Source organism: Myotis daubentonii, chromosome 14 (genome assembly GCF_963259705.1).
Source record: "Myotis daubentonii chromosome 14, mMyoDau2.1, whole genome shotgun sequence".
Classification (NCBI taxonomy): domain Eukaryota; kingdom Metazoa; phylum Chordata; class Mammalia; order Chiroptera; family Vespertilionidae; genus Myotis; species Myotis daubentonii.
This window is the reverse complement of record NC_081853.1, coordinates 46,944,690-46,961,810: the sequence shown is the minus strand read 5'-3', so window position 1 is coordinate 46,961,810 and position 17,121 is coordinate 46,944,690.

The following is a 17,121-nucleotide window of genomic DNA, read 5'->3' as shown; positions in this document are numbered from 1 at the left end:
CAATCATTTTTGTATTTATCAATTGAAATTCTGAGGTCTTTTTTATCTCTCTTCATGTCAAATTTTGTAGTCTTCTTTTTAAATAAATCCATCTTATTGTCCCTAACTTTGTACTTGTTTAATTATTACAGAAGGGTGGCATTTAGAAGAAAGCTTTCTCCAGAGTTGTAGGAGTTGGCACCTGTATACTCATGGTACAAGTGAGTGGGTCTGCACAGGGGTGGGGCACAAGTAGAAAAGAAACACACCCAGTTCCTACCATGGGCTTGGCCTCTTTGTTGGAAAGTTGGAAAACACATTCACATTCAAAGAAGAGTTTTAGGGAGCTAAGGGTGAAGAGTTATAAAGGAATGTTACAGCCTTTAAATCCTACCAAAGAAGCAAATGCGGACTCATCACATTTCTCAGCATGGCTACCAATGCAAAAAAGCAAAGCGGCACATTCTCTTTCGGACCCTTCGATGGTTAGGAAAGCGTGAAGCAGAACTGGGGTGCGCCTGTACAGCTACAACTATTTGTGTGGTTTGCAAAATCTCTGCCTCCAGTTTGAGAATAACAAGGTCTTTATAGTCATCAAGAACTCACTAGAATTTGTGCATTCTTCAGAGTTTTGTGTTTTGTTTTTTTAAAGAGCAATTAAATGGGTCTTAAACAGTAAGAAAAACAGATTTCACAAGAAGTCGGGGCAGGACAATTCTGAGACTGGTGAGTTCGGCAGCTCAGCGGTGTGCGCAGGGACCCAGGTTCGTTCTTTCCATGTTTTTCTGCCCACCCATCTGCTGCGAGTTTTGGTCCTCAGGATGGACTTTTTTTTTTTAATTTAAATTCTTTATTGTTTAAAGTGTTACATGTCCGCCCCCTCCCCCCCCCCCAGTGACCTCTCCCCAGCCATTCCCACCCCCCAAGGATGGACCCTTTTTGGTGTAGCAAGGCTGTGGCAACATTTCCAGGCATCTACGTGCACAACAATGTCCAAAGACCAGAAGAGGAGAGATTGTGTATTATTCTGTGTCTCTAAGGTGTTCCTTACTTTTTTTTTAAATTTTTAAAAAATACATATTTTATTGGCTTTTTACAGAGGGATAGAGAGTTAGAAACATCAATGAGAGAGAAACATCAATCAGCTGCCTCCTGCACACCCCCTACTGGGGATGTGCCCGCAACCAAGGTACATGCCCTTGACCGGAATTGAAACTGGGACCCTTCAGTCCACAGGCCGACGCTCTATCCACTGAGCCAAACCGGTTAGGGCAAGGTGTTCCTTTTTCACAGAGGCACCTGGGTGCACTTTACCTACTTGCTTACTACAAGACATTAAATGCCCATTTCTAAATCACTTCTTTTTTAAAAAAAATATATTTTACTGACTTTTTATAGAGAGGAAGGGAGAGAGACAGTCAGAAACATCGATGAGAGAGAAACATCTATCAGCTGCCTCCTGCACATCTACTGGGAATGTGCCCGCAACCAAGGTACATGCCCTTGACCGGATTCGAACCTGGGACCTTTCAGTCCGCAGGCCGACGCTCTATCCACTGAGCCAAACCGGTTTCGGCTCTAAATCACTTCTTGACACAGAAAATGGAATTCCTGCCCTGGCCGTTGTGGTTTGGTTGAGGGTTGTCCCATGCACAGAGAGAATGGAATTACTATAATTGCCTTAAAAGAATCAAGATTCCTCCCCTTAGGTTGTGGAAACCCTTTGAACCTGGACAAAATTGGTTCTGGAGGCAAGAGAAAGGGCCATTGGATTGGGGATCAAGAGTGTCTGTCATAGGGTATGTAAGGATTGTGCCCCAGCTAGGAGAAATAAAATTCCCAATTTAAGTCATTTTTTTTGTGGGCCTGACTATCCCAAAACATTTTAAAATAGAAAAACTCAGTTTTATTTTTTAAATATATTTTTATTGATTTCAGAGATGATTTCAGAGATGAAGGGGGGGAGAGAGAGAGAAATCAATGATGAGAGAGAATAATTGATTGGCTGCCTCCTGCATACATCCACACTGGGGATTGAGCCCACAACCCAGGCCCTGACCGGGAATCAAACCTGGTTCATAGGCTGATGATCAACCACTGAGCCACCCTGTCTGGGCCCAAATTTTATTTTGTACTGAAATTATAATTCTACAAATAATGTGTATGATAAAAAGTTGGTTTACTAAAAGGTGGGAAGTATTGTTTTCCCTCTGATATCTTTGCATTTGGCTACCTTTATTTTTAATTTTTAAAATAGGTCAGGCACTGCCCTGGCTGGTGGGCTCAGTGGTTAGAGCTTTGGCCCACACACCAAACGGTCTTGGGTTTGATTCCTGGACAAGGTCATGTACCTGAGTTACAGGTTTGATCCCTGACCCTGCTGGGGGCATGTGCAGGAGGCAACTAATTGATGTGTCTCTTTCACATCAATGTTTCTCTCTCTCCTCCCACACCCCTCCCTGCGTTCTCTCTCTAAACAGCTAAGAAAAAATACCCTCTGGTGAGGATTAACAAAAAATAGGTCAGGCACTGAAAGCACCTCAGAGGATAATTTCTGTTGTAAATACACCCAGCATTACTTTTTTTTTTTTTTTTTTTTTTTTTGGTGTCCTCAAAGTCATGATTTTTACAAATGTATTTTATTTATTTATTTATTTTTTTTAATTAAATCTTTATTGTTCAGATTATTACATTTGTTCCTTTTTTCCCCCCCCATAACTCCCCTCCTCCCAGTTCCCGCCCCACCCTCCGCCCTCACTCCCCACCCACTGTCCTCATCCATAGGTGCACGATTTTTGTCCAGTCTCTTCCCACATCTCCCACACCCCTTTCCCCCCCAAGAATAGTCAGTCCATTCCCTTTCTATGTCCCTGATTCTATTATAATCAACAGTTCATTCTGTTCATCAGATTATTTATTCACTTGATTCTTAGATTCACTTGTTGATAGATGCATATTTGTTGTTCATAATTTGTATCTTTACCTTTTTCTTCCTCTTCCTCTTCTTAAAGGATACCTTTCAGCATTTCATATAATCCTGGTTTGGTGGTGATGAACTCCTTTAGCTTTTCCTTATCTGTGAAGCTCTTTATCTGACCTTCAATTCTGAATGATAGCTTTGCTGGATAAAGTAATCTTGGTTGTAGGTTCTTGGTATTCATCACTTTGAATATTTCTTGCCACTCCCTTCTGGCCTGCAAAGTTTCTGTTGAGAAATCAGCTGACAGTCGTATGGGTATTCCCTTGTAGGTAACTGAGTTTCTTTCTCTTGCTGTTTTTAAGATTCTCTCTTTATCTTTTGCTCTTGGCATTTTAATTATGATGTGTCTTGGTGTGGTCCTCTTTGGATTCCTTTTGTTTGGGGTTCTCCGCGCTTCTTGGACCTGTAAGTCCATTTCTTTCACCAGGTGGGGGAAGTTTTCTGTCATTATTTCTTCAAATAGGTTTTCAATATCTTGCTCTCTCTCATCTTCTGGCACCCCTATAATTCTGATGTTGGTACGCTTGAAGCTGTCCCAGAGGCTCCTTACACTATCCTCGCATTTTTGGATTCTTTTTTCATTTTGCTTTTCCGGTTGGGTGTTTTTTGCTTCCTCGCATTTCAAATCATTGACTTGATTCTTGCGCTCCTCTGGTCTGCTGTCGGGCGTCTGTATAATATTCGTTATTTCAGTCCGTGTGTGCTTAATTTCTAGTTGGTTCCCCAATATAAGATCGAGGGTCTTATTAGTTTTCGTGTAGATCTCATTAAGTTTATCGGCAGCTTCTAAACAGTTCTTGAGAGACCTTAAAAGTGTGGTTCTGAACTCTATTTCTTCCATTGACAATTTTGTCCTGTTTCTTTGTCTCCGCATTTTGTTATGCTTCCTTGGTGCACCCCCTAGTGGTCTTTGTTCGCAGTCTTATAGTTAAACCTTGATTGTTGTAGCTAATTCCAGGGAGGGTTTGACCTCCAGGCCAAGTGGCTATGAGAATCAGCTGTGTCAGCAGTGAGAGAACTTCTCTCCTCTAGGGAGGTGCTAATCTAGCCTTTGCCTGAGGCTATCCGGCAAATGTCTCAGTGCAGGGCTTGGGCGGGGCGGGTCGCACAGGATCAACAGGGTGGGCCGGAGAGAGCAGTTATGGCGGCTCTCAGTCCTGTCCCAAGGGGCTCTGCCTCTCTGAGTCCCAGCACCCGCTGCAAAGCTGGGAGAGAAAGCTGCACTCGCTCTGACCGAAGCCAGACAGTCCCGCTTCTCCCGTTTGAGTCTGGGTCCCTAAAGACTCGCCCGGATCTGGTGCTCAGAGTCTGCGACTCCCTCCCGATTGAAAACAACAACCACGCCCTCCGCCGCCAGCCCGCTCCGCGCACTCCGCACCTCAGAATTTGACTTCAGCACTGCGCCTCCTCTGAGTGTCCGTATGCGTTTCTCTTTCCTCCTAGTTGTAGGACTTCCACTCAGCCAGCATTCCTGTGGTTCTGGGTGATGTCCCTTCCGTTTTTTGGTTTCACTTTTGAAGTAGTTGTTCAAAGCAGCAAACTCCGGCGTTAACCTATGCCGCCATCTTGGTTTTCCTCCAGCATTACTTTTTTAATTTAAAAAATATATATATATTTTTATTGATTTCATAGAGGAAGGGAGAGGAGAGAGAGAGAAACATAATGAGAATTATTGATCAGCTGCTGCCTGTATGCCCCCTACTGAGGATCGAGCCCACAACCCAGGCATGTGCCCTGAACAGGAATCGAACCGTGACTCGACCACTGAGCCACGCCAGCTGGGCAACACCACCAGCTTTAGTAAATCATAACATTTGCTATATTTGCTTTAAGGTTCATATACAGGTGTGTCTATAAACAAATTACGTGGTAGTTGTGCTGTATGTATCCTTTTACAGCTTGCTTTTTCCCTAAGTATTTTGAAATGTATCTGATGCATGTAAATCTAATTCATTCCTTTTAAGTGTTGTTTGGTATTCTGTTGTACGAATATGCCACAATTCTTGTTGCCCTGTCGATAGGAAAATTTTAATGTGGTTTTCTTTTTGACCATTTCAACCAATGTTACAGTGAACAAACATTTCAACATCTCATGCTCATGTGCAAGGGTTTATGTGTTGAGTGTGTACTCAAAAATAAAATTAGTGGGTCGGAGGGTATGTGCAATTTCAGCGTACCTAAATATTTCCAAACGGGTCTCCAAAGCGGTAGAACCAGTTCATCCTCTCATCAGCAGTGTAGCCGAGTGCCTATTCCCCCACACTTCTCTTGTACTTAATATTAGTTCAACTTTTGCCAATGTGAACTAAAGTGGTCTTTCCTTTTATTTTATATTTCCAGTGAGCCTGATCGCCTTTTCATTTGTATGTTGACCTTTTAGGCTTCCACACATCTGTGAGTTGTTTGTTTATATCCTTTGTCTTTTTTTTTTTTTTTTTTTGGTATTGAGGTCTTCTGCATTTGAGAGTCCTCAACATATTATGGATATTATCCTTTGTTAGTAATATGCCTTGGAAATACTTCCTCGCAGTCTTGTGATTTATATTTTAACTTTGCTTCACTGGTTACCTCAAGGTCAGAGATGTTCTCTGTTTTCTAAAATGTTGAAAGATTTGCATCTTATATCTAAGTACTTGATTCTACCTTAAATTTTTCTGGGTAAGTTCCTCATACCATCTCATTTATTGCTTCAGCAAGTGACTCCTTGCTCTTCTGATAGACAGGGTTGCCTCTATCTTTTACCAAGTTTTTGTATGCATAGGTCTGGTGCTGGCTTTATTGGGCTATTTTTCTATACTTGATAAAAAAAAAAAAAATCTACTAGGGCAAGTTCAAAATTGCTTGTTCTATTCCTGGATTTTTTTTTTTTTTTACTTTAAATACTGTTTTTTAGGGCAGTTTTACATTTACAATGAAATCAAGAGGAAGCTGTACATTTTTAAGGTGGGGTTGGCAAGTTCCATAAAATGCCCTTACTGATTTTTTTTCTTCAAGTTGCACTGAATTTATAGATTAATTTGAGAAAACATGACTTATGACTGAACTTTACAGTCATTAACATAGGATCTCCACTGATTTCAGTCTTTATTGTTTTTTGGTAAAGTTTTATGGCTTTCTTTATAAAAGTCCTGTACATCTTTTTGTCATATGTATCCCAGATACTTTATTTTTATAGCTACCGGAATGGGATCCTTATTAAACATTTTCATCTTCTGATTAGAATAGTCAAATGTGATGGATTTTTACTGATCTTGGATTCAGCAGTGTTGCTGGCATCTTTTGTTCACTGTTAACAGTTTGTCTATGGATTCCTGTAAGCCATCTCACGGGGTTTATCTGTTGTGTCCTCGTGTTATTTAACTTGTTCCTCTAGTGAAGTCCCATTATTCCCTCTAAAGCTCTAAAAGGCTTGATTAAATTCAGGTTTGTCTTTTTTTTTTTTTTTTCTTAATATATTTTATTGATCGTTTACAGAGAGGAAGGGAGAGGGATAGAGAGTTAGAAACATCGATGAGAGAGAAACATCGAGCAGCTGCCTCCTGCACACTCCCCACTGGGGATGTGCCTGCAACCAAGGTACATGCCCTTGACTGGAATGGAACCTGGGACCCTTCAGTCCGCAGGCCGATGCTCTATCCACTGAGCAAAACCAGTTAGGGCTTGTCTTTTTTTTTTTTCTTTCTTCAAGGTTTTCTTGCCGGCGATGCTGTGTACTTTATCAGGCCATTTGTCCTCTTGAGAAGAACCACACTTCATGCACACTTAGTCAGTTCAGGTCCTGCAGCCTGATCCCTCCTGCTGTAAAGTTTCCCATCAATGGTTTAGCTAAAAGGTCCCACTCATTGATTTTTGTCTAAATCTGTTATTTGATCAGAGGTCACAAAATGGTGACTTTATAATTCTGTAATTCCTGACACCTTTATTAGCTAAGATTCTTCAGTGATACTTGTTACATTTTTAGCATGCATATTCGACTTTATAAAAACTTATAAAGTTCTAAGATTTGGAAACAGCCCAGGTGCCCCTCAGCAGGTGAATGGATAAGAAAGCTGTGGGGCATTTACACTATGGAATACTATGCAACTGCAAAAAAGAGGGATCGCTTAGCCTTTGGGACAACATGGCTGGATCTGGAATACAGTATGCTAAGTGAAATAAGCCAAACTGAGAAAGACAAATATCACATGATCTCACTTATTTGTGGAATCTAATGAACAAAATGAATTGACCAACAAAGTAAGACCCGAGGCATGGAACAGACTGACATCCCTTGATGTGGGTTTGGGGGACGAGAAGAGATAAACCAAAGAACCTGTATACTTACATGCATAGCCCATGGATATGGGCGATAGGGTAGTGAAGACCTAGGGAGGAGGTAGGGGCTGGGAGGAGGGTAGGGAAGCAAGGGCGGGGGGGAGTGGGAGAGAGAGCTGTAATATTATCAACAATAGAAAAATATTTAAAAAATAGAAAAGAAAACCCAAAGTTAATCAGTACTCCTAACCCTTTACTGTGTTGTTATTGCCCAGTGATTTAAATTTATCTTGTGTAGCCGAACCGGTTTGGCTCAGTGGATAGAGCGTCGGCCTGCGGACTGGGGGGTCCCGGGTTCGGTTCCGGTCAAGGGCATGTACCTTGGTTGCGGGCACATCCCCAGTGGGGGGCGTGCAGGATGCAGCTGATGGATCTCTCCCATCGATGTTTCTGACTCTCTATCCCTCTCCCGTCTTCTCTGTGAAAAATCAATAAAATATATTTAAAAAAAAAAATAAATAAATAAATTTATCTTGTGTTAACACCTCCCTCAAGTTAGCTATTATTGTTTGTGCAGTCATGGCTTTTTTAGATTTGCCAATATATTTTTTCTTCGCTTCCTTGCATTCTACTTATTTTTGCACTCCATTTTCTTCTGACAAGTATTAGTTGCCATTAGCCAGATGTAGAATTCTAGATCGGCAGTTATTTTTCTCTGTTACTTCAAAGATATTATTCCATTGTCATCTGGCCTCTGCCATTGCAAAAAGTCTCCATTCATAGTACATCATTTTGGGTTCTTTGAAGATTTTATTTTTGCATTTGATACTGAGATTTACTGGAAGATATGTAGGTGGATTTCTATTCATTTAACTTGCTGTGAAGGAAAGACTGATCCATAATCATACAACTCTTGAGTCTATAATTAAGTAGTTCTACGTTTCCCTGAGGGGTGTACCCAATCCTAGTATATGGTGTGTCTTTACTAGTTCAGTCCTGGGTGGCCCAAAGAGTATTGGGGTGTACTGCCTCCAATAGCCAATATATAAAGCAGCCAATTTTGGCGTGGGGTCACCTTTTGCAGTTGGTGGCGACTACCTTGTTTGTCCTGACCATTACAGATAGGCCATTAATGACAGCATGTGAGCCTCTGTACAGATATTATTCAGTAAGTCTCAGGGTGGTGCTCTCTGGCTAGAAGCCCCACATGTTCAGTCCATTGCATGGAGTGGACCACTGCTGTGGGCCACCGGCCGTTGCCGTCACTGGATGGTGGCAGCTTGCAGGGGACCTGCTCACCTCGGAAGTGTGTGGGCTCTTTCATCGGTGATTCTTGTCAGCTGGTTCCTGCAGGTGAGACCTTCGTTAGACCAGCAGTTCATGAGGGGAGACACACCGTTTCTGTCTCATGCGCGGGCAGCCGGCTGTTGGTGAAGACGGTTAAGGGCTGGTTCTGGTCCTTCATTTGAAGACTCATCTTCTCAGGATCGGAGCTTGTCCCAGCCATGGCGTTCAGTTCAGGCTTGCACCGTGAGAATGGCAACCTGGAGACAGTTCCGGGTGGAGCTCTAGTTGCCTCTCACAGCCCGAGGAAGTCCTCAGACTAAAACACTGCGAGTCCCAGAAGAAGTGGAGGAGCTTTGGTTGGGAAACGCCCCAGTCAGCTGTGTCATCGGTCATGGTCCCTTGCGGTTCCGGGAGATCTGGAGACGAGCTGTAGGGGAAGGCCTCTTCTACTGCCTGAACCGCTTCCAAGATGGTCACTGGGGTGCTCACTCAAGCGTGGCCACGTGACTGGGGTGGAGGCTGCAGGAATAGTCCCAGGCTTGGGGTGCACTGCCTCCAACAGCCAATATATAAAGCAGCCGATTTTGGCGCGGGGCCACTTTTTGCAGTTGGTGGCGACTACCATGTTTGTCCTTAATGGATGGTGAAATCTTTCTTTGAGCTGTGACATAGTTCCCAAGGTGGTTCCTGGGGGGGCAAGTCACTTGGATTTTGTCCTCAGTCAGGGCCCATCTGTCTTGCCTCAGCGGCGCCTGGGGGCATGTCATGGGGCCACTGTGGAAATACCTGCATTTCACATTCTACCAGGTGTGTCTAAACCACTGATGCTCTATCACTAGAGACTTCAGGGCCATGAATATGTACTGTATCCTGTGTCAGGTGAAGGCCGGCTGATCTCCTCCCCACCTCTCCTCACCCCCCCCCCCCCCCCCCCGGCCCCCACAAGAGATCTCAAAAATAAAGTGTTAGCAATCCCCTACCGAGGCTGCAAACCAAGAGCCAGGCATGATGGTGGCAGCACATTCGTGGAAACCCCCGAGGGTGGCCATGCTCTTGTTTAAGCTTCCATCGCCCACAGCAAAGCCCCCAGCTGCCACTGGCCCGACAGCTGTGTTCAAGGTACAGGAAGTTCTGGAGCTTTGCCTAGCACACCCTGCTGCCTGGCTGCAGGAAATGCTGTGTGAGGAGGATGTGGACTTTTTCTTCCTCTCCCAGGAAGAGGAATTGTTTCAACTGTTATGCTTGGCAAGCTTTATGGGTAAATGCCCGTTCTTGTTTCTGCCTGTGGCTGACCCTTATGTGAGCTACCAACAGGGGTCGCAATGAATGTGCCCCATGAGTAGGTTCTTGAAAAAGCAGTAAACACAGTCCAGGACAAAAATCCCCCAAACAAGCAAAAACAGCCCCCCCCCCCCTCCGACACACACACCACACACAAAACCACAGCCAGTATCTAGTAAGTGTAGGAAAATTTGGGGCTTTCTGGGGGGCCAGGGGGTGAATCTGGAGACCCAGTCCCATCCCTGATTCTTGTCCCTGCTGGTGCCATTGCTGTAATTTGTCCAGCCGAGTGGTATCATCTCAGACTTAGGTCTTTGCCTCTCGGGAGTGGTGACATGCACTCCAGATTTTTGCTTCTGCTGTTCTGTGCACCCTCAGCCCCCGGCTAGTCCTTTAATTCTATCAGTCCCCTGGCTTTCAGTTGTAAATATCTGCATCTGGGCAGGGTTTTTTCTGGGGTACATTTATCTATTTATTAAATATATTTTACTGATTTCAGAGAGGAAGGGAGAGGGACAAGAGATAGAAACATCGATGATGAGAGAGGATCATTGATCGGCCGCCTCTTGCATGCCCCCCTGCTGGGGATCGATTCCGCAACTTGGGCGTGTGCCCTTGACCGGAATTGAACCTAGGACCCCCTCAGTCCTCAGGCTGACGTTCTATCCACTGAGCCAAACCAGCCAGGGCATGGGGTACCTTAAAAAAAAATTATATATATATATATATATATATATATATATATATATATATATATATATATATATATATATTGATTTCAGAGAGGAAGAAAAAAGGGAGATAGAAATATCAATAATGAAAGAGAATCACTGATGGCTGCCCCCTGCATGCCCCACACTGGGGATTGAGCCTGCAACCTGGGCATGTTCCCTGACCAGGAATCAAACCATGGCCTCCTATGGTTCATAGGTCAACACTCAACCACCGGGCCACAGTGGCCAGGTCTGGGGTACTTTTTTACCAGCATCCAGTGGCCTCTTTACCCAGGATTTTTATTTTGTAGGAAACGCACGTTTTTTTCAAGTCACTTGCTCATTTGAGGACTCTGGTGGCTTTCTGCCCCAGCTACCCCAGGGAACCTACAGGTCTTTCTCTTTCCAGCCTCTGTCCATGCACCACTCCCCCAAGACTGTGCTTTTCCCACTGGGGACATTTTCTTTCATTGCAGTCTTTTGAGGTCACCCAAGTGAGTGAGGCCGTTCAGGCAGCTGCACATGTTTTTGGCATGTCCCTACAGCTATAGCTGGGAAGGAGAGAGAGCAGGGATGCAAGAATGACTCACTGAGAGATCATCTGCCTGGGCCCACAAGGCTGTCCTTGGAGAAGCTGTATGAAATCAGCCTTGGGACAGTCCTGGGAATGAAGGAGTACAAGTGAATTCACTGATTGCTGTGTCCCGTTGGCCAATATTACCCTGCAGGGCAGACGCTGCAGGTGGCACATGTGTGGGTGCTGAGTGGGTTCCCTGGCAGTGTCCATAGGAAAGCTCCAGCATCAAGAGATAGGCCAAGGGCAAGAGGATGTAAAGTGTTGCATAAAGGGGGTGGGGGTGTCTGTTACAGCAGTGATTTTCAACAGCTGTGCAGCAATACATTTTTAAGACACACAATACCTGACACAGTGCCCTCAATGGTCCCGCAGCAGCTTTTCCATATGAATGGCCTGTCCTGGCTCAGCCTTTCCGACATTGCTAAAATCTCCCAAACAAGCAGCAACTGGTGTCAGCATGCCCCAAACCTATCAGTAAAAGGCCCAAGACCTGGCACTAGCACCAGCCTGCCTTGCTTCACAGCTGGGCTTCACCTGAGCACTTCCAAGCCCAATACAAGTAGCAGCTGCCGACCTCTCCGCAGCTCCTGTCGAGTGGCCCCAGGCAGTGGCTGACTTTGCCCCTCCTGGGAGGCCCCAGAGCCAGTGCACCCGGTGGACAGATTCAGACCATTCCAGATTACAACTCTGCACATCCATAGTGACACACTCATCGAGAGCCAAAGCCCCACCGAAGCAAGGCCTGCTCCACAGGGATGTCTCCTGTACCGCAGCTCTTCCACTGTACTTGCAGCTGGTCCTCACAGCCAACTGGCCTGGAGGTCAACTCCTCCCAGTGATGCCAACAACAGTCAAGGCTTAACTACAAAAAGACTGTGCTCTCAGCCCACACAGGGACGCAACTAGAGTGCCCAGCTCAGGTGACTGGGGTGGTTGAGCCACTAGCACCCAAAGGGCCAAAAAGAGGAACCCAAAGAGGTCCACACCAAGACACATCATAATTAAAATGCCAAGGGTTAAAGACAAAGAGAGTATCTTAAAAGCAGCAAGAGAAAAGCAGTTAGTTACCTACAAGGAAGCACCCATTCGACTGTCAGCTGATTTCTCATCAGCAACTTTGCAGGCCAGAATGGCGTGGCAAGAAATATTCAAAGTGATGAATCGTAAGGACCTACAACAAAGATTACTCTACCCAGCAAAGCTATCATTTAAATTGAAGGTCAGATAAAGAGCTTCACAGACAAGAAAAAGCTAGAGTTCATCACCACCAAACCGGTATTACATGAAATGTTAAAGGGTGTTCTTTAAAAAGAGGAGGAAGAAGAGATAAAATATCTGAACAATAAAATGGCAACAAATACATATCAACAATTGAATCTAAAAATCAAAATAAACGAGCAAGAAATACAATGAACAAAATAGACTGCTGAATAAAACACAATCAGAGGCATGGAAGCATGGAGCAGACTGATGAATCTCAGAGGGAAGGGGGTGGGGTGGGAAGAGATTAACCAAAGAACTTACCTGTGGGCACAGACAATAGGGTGGTGAAGGCCTGGGGTGGGGCGGGAACCAGGTGGAGGGGGGCAATGGGAGAAAAAAAGGGGGACATCTGTAATACTCAACAATAAAGATTTAAAAAAGAAAAAAAACACACACAAAAAACAGTGTTTGGATAGAACAGACCCAGGACACCCCTTCTTCCAGCCTCTGACGGCTCTTCAGCGTCTTAGCCAGTCACCACCTTCGGAACCACCTCCGAGACCCACCAACACGCCATTTTTTTCTACCTTAACTCATTGCCCAACAACCATGAGCTCCCAAATTCGTCAGAATTTACTCGGCTGAGGTGGAGCTGCCGTCAACCGCCTGGCCAACCTGCATCTGCGGGCCTCCGCACCTACCTCTCTCTGGGCTTCTAGTTCCACCGCTGGGATGCTGGGATGTGCCTCTGCAGGGCGTGGGCCACTTCTTCCGAGAGTTGGGGCGCTGAGCGTCTCTTAAAGTTGCAAAACCAGCGCGGTGGTTGCATTCTCTTCCAGGACGTGCTGAAGTCCCCCAAGAGGAGTGGGCAAAACTCAGGACGCCATGGAAGCCGCCCTGGCCTGGAGAGGAACTGAACCAGGCCCTTTGGGAGCTGCAGGCCCTGGGTCCTACCCGCGCAGACCCTCATCTCCGTGACTTCCTGGAGAACCACTTCCTGGGTGAGGAGGTGAAACTCATCAAAGAGATGGGCTACAGCTGGCTCACCTCCGCAGGCTGGCCGGCCCCCACGCTGGGCTGGGCGAGTATCTCTTCAAGAGACTCACCCTCAATCACAACTAGGAGCCTTTGGAGCCCAGAGGCCTTTGAGGGGCCCCTCTGCATTCCCCTGGCGTCCACCTGGCTTTTGCCTGAGCTTCTCCCGCAAACACTAGCCATTCTTTTAACCACCCTGAAGCCCTCTCCCAAGTATTGGGACCAAATGGAAACAATAAAGCTTTTTTTACCAAAGCAGCCAACAATAGCCGTCTGGTGTGAATGAATCAAAATTACACCTAATTTTTTGTTGTCAGGCCAGCAAAAAAGTAATATATATATATATTTTTTGGTGTGCCACAGAATTTTAGGAATTAGTGTATGTTTTCCATGAGATGAAAAATGTTGGAAATTGCTGTGTTACAGCAATATAATGCTAAGCAAAGTCCCAAAAGATTGCCTACAGGCGTGGCGTCCTTTTCAATCAATTACAAACAATTATCATCTGCACTTTGTAGGCAGCACGTGTCCCTACAATAGAACTACATAAAAAGAGGCAAAGAGGTGGTGAATGGGCGATTCTGGAGGTTCTTTCTGGAGAGGAGAAATGGGCAGAGGAGACCGGGGAGCTTGTGGCTACAGTTAAATGGAGGTTACATCATGATACGCTTCATGGTGGCTGCATTATTAAAAACAGGAAGGGAGGAAGGAGGCCTTGCGTGGACCAACGATCACAGTGTGAGAGCGTCATGAACCGAGGATGATGACTCATCTGTGCACTTCAGGTCAAAGAGGATGCACAAGTTGGTGCATCAATTTTGAACCCCGGTTTTGGACAAACACTTTTCCAAATCCTGCTCCTGCGCCGGGACCAAGGGCGGCGCTGCACCCCGCTGGCCACAAGAGGGCGCGCGCCGCTAGGGGAGGGCGCGGACGCCGCCACCGGCCGCCACCTGCGCCTTAGGGTTTTGTTTTTGCAAAAGGAAAGCTGAGCCCAGCTGGGAGCCGTGGCAGCGCCCAAACAGGCGTGGCTGCTGGCAGGAGACCCCGGGGGCTCCCCAGGGAGGGCCCCCGGCCCTCGCGCCGCCCTGGGGTTTCGGGAGGAAGCAGCTGCCCGCCCAGCGAAGCCTCTGCGCGCTCCTGGCCTTGACCCCGACTTCCTCCTGCGCGGCCCCACCTCCCTGAGGCCGGCAGAGTTGCAAACGGAGGGCCCTCTGGCTGCATGTACTCCCCCTACAGGCTTGGTCTGGCCTGGAGGGAGTGTACCTTAAAACGGTGTATTTGACCCCGCCGTGGCTCAGTGGTTGAGCGTGGACCTATGAACCGGGAGGTCCCGGTTCGTGTGCCGGAGTTGCAGGCTCAGTCCCCAGCGTGGGGCATGCAGGAGGCAGCCAATGATTCTCTATCATCATTGATGTTTCTATCTCCCGCTCTGAAATAAATAAAAATATATTTTAAAAAAGTTAATTCGGCAACACTTAAAAATCAGGAAATGTTTACCCTAAAAATCCAATTTTCCCTTCTCTCGGCAACAGTGCGCTGCCGTCCCCTCCCGGTGCACCCCTGAGTGGGAGCGAGGTTTCTTCATCGTGTTGGTCTGGCCAATATCCAGCGTGGCCCTATTCTGGCTGTCATCGCTGCCTAGACGTGAGCCACATGGCACACTTCATACCACAACATCCCTTTTCTGCACAACTCTACCTGGGGTTAATCGTGGTCTTTTTAAAAATGTGCATGATTTTCTATGTACACTGAAAATTGTAATAAAACCCAAACGATACAAGTGGCTTCAACCTCCTTGCAAGGTGCGGAGGCACCAGGTATGCTCAGGGCAGTCGTCCTGAGGGTGCCCCTCCGTCCCGCCGGCTCTAACCTGGGCGGTGCCCTGTCCATGCCCCTGCCCAGCAGCCCGCCTGCAGCTCCTTCCATCGAGTCAGGGGCTTCCTAGTGTGTGTCTTTCCCGAGCAGAGAAACCCCCCTTTTCAATCTGAATCATATGTGAAACTCCATGATATCAAACAGGAAAGAGGATATCAGTACAACTATCAATTTGCAACATTTACTTATTATAAAACCAGTTCATAAGAACGGTGGGTTAGTTGGAAAAGCCCAGTTTGGAGTAAGGAGCTAGTGGGGCTGTAGCGTCTTTGGATTCATCCTGCTGCTTTTTTTTTTTTTAATATATTTTTTAAAAATATATTTTATTGATTTTTTTAAATATATTTTATTGATTTTTTACAGAGAGGAAGGGAGAGAGATAGAGAATCAGAAACATCGATGAGAGAGAAACATCGATCAGCCGCCTCCTGCACATCCCCCACTGGGGATGTGCCCGCAACCCAGGTACATGCCCTTGACCGGAATCGAACCTGGGACCTTTCAGTCCGCAGGCAGACGCTCTATCCACTGAGCCAAACCGGTTTTGGCTTTTTAAAAATATTTTATTGATTTTTTACAGAGAGGAAGGGAGAGGCATAGAGAGTTAGAAACATCGATCAGCTGCCTCCTGTGCACCTCCTACTGTGGATGTTGCCGCAACCAAGGTACATGCCCTTGACCGAAATCGAACCTGGGACCCTTCAGTCCGCAGGCCGACGCTCTATCCACTGAGCCAAACCGGTTAGCTGCTGCTTTTTCTTAATTGTGGAGGACGGAGAGGTCCCAGCTGGCCTGGGAGGGGTTTTAGCAGCTGACGGGCCACAAGCAGGGTTCCCCCAGGGCTGCCCGAGGTGAGGGCGCTGTGCGGCTCCCAGTGTCAGCGTTTGCTGCTGATGACAGCAGTGTGCGCGTTTCAGGTGTTGCCGGATGTTGTGCACATAAGACCAGGTATCTGTGAGCCCCCCGAAACACAAAGCACCGCGTTCACAGGATGCAGGTCAGAAACCACCACACAGAGGGAAGTGGCGGTTGCTGAGGGCCCCAAACCAGCTGCGTTTCCTTGGCGACACGAGTTTGCTTTTCATGCTGGGAAGAGGCTGGGCGGCTGCGCCCAGGCCATGGGCCATTCTGGGTCACTGAGCATCCCGGTCCCGGCTGGAGGCCCAGCCCAGGGGTGCGTCAGGCCAGGGCCAACTGCCCACGGAGGAAGCCAGGCAGCGCCAGCCCTGCCCTAACATCCCAGTGGCCCTAGGTGGGGTGGGCACAGGCTGGGCCCAGGAGGCACCTGACCTGGACTCACATTCCAGCTCTGTCACTTACCTCACGTCCACTCGGCTTTCTCCTCGAGTCTCCAACTCCACTGCCGGTTCGCTCAGGGTTCAGGTGCTTCCTCTCAGGCCCTCAAAGACAGGGGCAGGCAGCCCTGGACAGCCTGCTCAGTGGTTAGCGTGTCAGCTGGTGCTAAGGGTTGCGGGTTCAATTCCTGATCAAGGGCATGTACCTGGGTTGCAGGTTGGATCCCACCCCAGTCGGGGTGCATGGGGGAGGCAACCAATCGATTTGTCTTTCTCACATCAGTGTTTTTACCTTCCCCTCTAAAAATCATTGGAGTCCAATGGTGTGGCTCAGTGGCTGAGCATCGACCTATGAACCAGGAGGTCACGGTTCGATTCCCAGTCAGGGCACATGCCCAGGTTGTGGGCTCTATCCCCAGTGTGGGGCATGCTGGAGGTAGCCGATCAATGATTCTCTCTCATCACTGATGTTTCTCTCTCTTTCCCATCCTCTTTGAAATCAATAAAAATATATATACACAACAGATTTACCATTTTAACATTTTTTAGGTATACAGTGCAGTAGCATTAATGACATTTACATTATGGTGCCCCATCACCACTGGCCATCTCCAGAATGTTTTCATCTTCCTGAATGGA